A 3,827-nucleotide genomic window follows, 5' to 3' on the forward strand; every position below is an offset into this window, starting at 1 on the left:
TGGCCCCTAGGTCATCAGAGAATGTGGAGGGCAAGGTTTTTCTCTTTACAGCAGCTTTTTTCCAGACTTGAATTTATTTTAACTTAGTGTAAATTGAATTCTGTTTTGATATGGGATTTGTGTCATGGCAGGAGCTCAGCTTAAAGTGGTCCTTTGGATTTTCCCAAGGCTACTCTACTAGGAAGTGCCAGACCTGGAATTTAGACCTTGGGGGCCTCAGATTGGAGGCTTAAGTCAGATGGAGGGAGGGAAGGAGGAAGGAAGGCAGGCATATAAATATCCACACATGTCAAAATCTTTCTTCTAGTAGATTTCTGTCCAGCTGCTGCCTCAGCGTCTCCTTTGCTTTCTCACCAGACTTTTTCGAGAGGATCTCCTCTTGTCTCCTCACCCGTTCTTTCCCGAGCCTCTGCAATCTGGGTATCTCACCACTCAGCAGAGCTCCTCCAGCAAATGAACAGCGGCCACCTTGCAGGCTTCATTCCCTGTGGCCTTTGCAGCATTTGACCCCTGACCAGTCACCCCTGGGAACTCCCAGTCTCTGCCTCGTGATTCTCCCCCTTGTGGGATGGCTATTCAGCCCTCAGACTTGCCGGCCCCTTGTTCATTCACTCATTCCTTCCACAGACAGTCACTGGAAGCGTCCTGTTTGCCAAGTCCTAGGTTGCGCCTTCGAGACCTCTCCCTCCTTGCACCCCTCCGGGGCTGGTCCCACCCTGCTCCCGGAGTACTGACTGCCCCTCAGAGCCCCTGCCTGGACGGCAGCCTTCCTCAACTCCTCTCCCTGGCTCCTCCGGCGACACCAGCTGTCACACAATCACAGATGCCTGTGATGCGGGCCTCATCCCTCCTCTCTTCACATCCCACATTTTATAGTTCACATCCCACGTTTTATAGTTCACATCCTGGACCTGAGAATGTGTCTGGAATCTGGCCCCCCTTGTCTTAGCCAGCTGTTCTCATCCTAGGTCACACACATACCCTTGACCCTGGGTTTTGGTAGTAGCCTGCCAACCAGTTTGCCTGCCTCAGACAGCTCAGCCCTCATGGCACCTCGGGACGTTCACCCAGGTGACCTCCACACCTGCCACACCCATCCCTTTGTGGCTTGGTCCTTTGGCTCACCTCAAGGCGCACCCAGACTTATCACTCCCTTCTCTGCCCCAGACAAGCTCATACACATCCACAACTTTCATTACAATCTGTTCCCAGAGGCTCCAGATGTATCTCCAACCCCAACCTCTCCCCAGAACCTCCAGATCTGGTTCCAGCTTGGATGTCCTGAGACACCACCAACGCAAGGTTCTCAACACGCAGTTCCCCGTCCTCCCCCCATCTTGTCCCTCGAGACAGTGTTTGAGGTCCCCCACCCTCCTCCCCATGCCCTATCCATCACTCCATCAGCTGGCTCCAATTCTGACACCTCACTCGCATACACAGCCAACCCCATGCAATGGTCCTCCTGGGCAGTACCCCAGGGTCCTGTTGCTGAGGGGGGCAGCCCAGATCATGCCCCTCCTGAGCTCCCAGGCCCCACCTTCTCTGCACTGGCCTGGGAGACACATGGCCCAGTGTCTGGGAAATATCCAGCTGGCCACTGGATATTCATGCCCACAGCTCAGCAGTGAGTTCTGCCTGGAGGGAGATTTTGGATCATCTGTGAGACAAGAGGGGCTCACCCTGCAGAGAACATTAAAGTGAGAAAATTAGAAAGCATAGGACAAATCTTATGAAGCACCAGCCAACATTAAACATCCAGCCAAAATGTTTATCAACCAACCTGGGGGAGGGAATACACACATACACACACACACACACACACATATTTACGGATGTAAAAGATTGTGACACAATTTACAAATAAGCTATACGATATATGAAATATATAATACTTTTTATTGTAAAATCCATACAGCCGATTGATTCTCTTAGAATGCTCTCACTGATTTTTGCCAAACTTGTGTATTTATAGCCAACCTATTCTTGCAGCTGACGAATGAGTGTAGTTCCAATGTGAATGTCGGTTGATGTTTTCTTTATGTTAGCAAGTAAGATGAAAATGAAACAAGTCAAAGATGTATATCAGAACTTCACTCATCTGTTGATGATGTGAGTGACTGCTCAGTCAGGTAGCAGTTTCTGATTATTGGCCAAATTTCCTCAATTTTTTGTGCTGTTCACATTGTAATGGCTTAGAGACACAGCACACTTTTTTAAAAAAACTAGACGTATAGTTTACATGCTGGAATATTCACCCAAGACACACTTTTAAGTTTAATCTGCACTAGTCACATTTTCCCCATCACTTTCTTAATTAAGTCAAGAGACTCTAGATACTGCAGAAGACATAAATCAAGCCCTAACTGGTAACACTTGCCAATTTCTGTGGCATAAACACTCTCACTATGGTCGAGTTCAAGCTGCCGCCATAGTGTTACTAACCACAGAGGTGGAAAGAGATGTGCAGTGTACCCTGTTATATAATATTGCTTCCATACAGATGCAACAGGTGTAAATAACCTCAAGAGCACAGGTAACAGTAAAATAATTAGGAAGTGGCACATTTTGAGTGTTTACCTTTTTTTTTTTAATTAATTAATTAATTTATTTATTTATGGCTGTGTTGGGTCTTCGTTTCTGTGTGAGGGCTTTCTCCAGTTGGCGGCAAGCGGGGGCCACTCTTCATCGCGGTGCGTGGGCCTCTCACTGTGGCGGCCTCTCTTGTTGCGGAGCACAGGCTCCAGACGCGCAGGCTCAGTAACTGTGGCTCACGGGCCTAGTTGCTCCGCGGCATGTGGGATCTTCCCAGACCAGGGCTCGAACCCGTGTCCCCTGCATTGGCAGGCAGATTCTCAACCACTGCGCCACCAGGGAAACCCCCTGCCTTTTCTTTTTTTTTAATTAATTTATTTTTGGTTGTGTTGGGTCTTTGTTTCTATGCGAGGGCTTTCTCCAGTTGTGGCAAGCGGGGCCACCCTTCATCGCGGTGCGCAGGCCTCTCACTATCACGGCCCCTCTTGTTGCGGAGCACAGGCTCCAGACGCGCAGGCTCAGTAGTTGTGGCTCACGGGCCCAGTCGCTCCGCGGCATGTGGGATCCTCCCAGACCAGGGCTCGAACCCATGTCCTCCGCATTAGCAGGCAGATTCTCAACCACTGCGCCGCCAGGGAAGCCCTACCACTGTTTTTAATATGAATTATTCGTACCTTTACATAAATTCATTTTTTAATGACGGCTGTGTTTAACAACTGACTTGCGCAAGTCCGGGAGATTCACTAATGTGCTCTCACAAGCCCGTACAGCCCGGCTGCAGCGCGCCACTGGGAGCAGCACATTTCAGGGACGCGCTGAAAAGGAAGAGACGGAAGACTGAGAAGAAGGGGCCAAGGAGGAGGAACGTCAGAGAGAAGAGCAGCTGGTTCGCAGAGCTGACCAGCCTAGCGGATGCCGCTGTGCGCAAACCGTGTTCTGCGGCACAGGCACACAGGGGCCACTTGGGCTGAGTGTGGAGGCTGGAAACTCTGCCCCAGGCTTCTCGCTCCTTCCAGTTTCCCTGCTGGCCCTTCTCCACCGAGTAGAGCAGGAGTGGGCCTGGGGCGGCTAACAGACCCGAGACCCAGGGGAACCTCTCCATCTGTAAAGGGGGCAGAGGTCTCCGCAGGGCAGAGTGAACAGCATGAAGTCAGGCAGGAGCCTGGAGGGGCGGGGGAGGGGAGGTTCTGGCGGGGGCCGGGCGGCGGGGAGGGAAGGGAGGTCCTGGCAGGACTCAGAAATGTCCTCCCCTTTCCAAGCTCTGGCTTTTGGGCCCAGCCCACTGAGGTCAAGTT

This window comes from Balaenoptera borealis, assembly GCF_965194805.1.
Source record: "Balaenoptera borealis genome assembly, chromosome: 3".
NCBI classification, from domain to species: domain Eukaryota; kingdom Metazoa; phylum Chordata; class Mammalia; order Artiodactyla; family Balaenopteridae; genus Balaenoptera; species Balaenoptera borealis.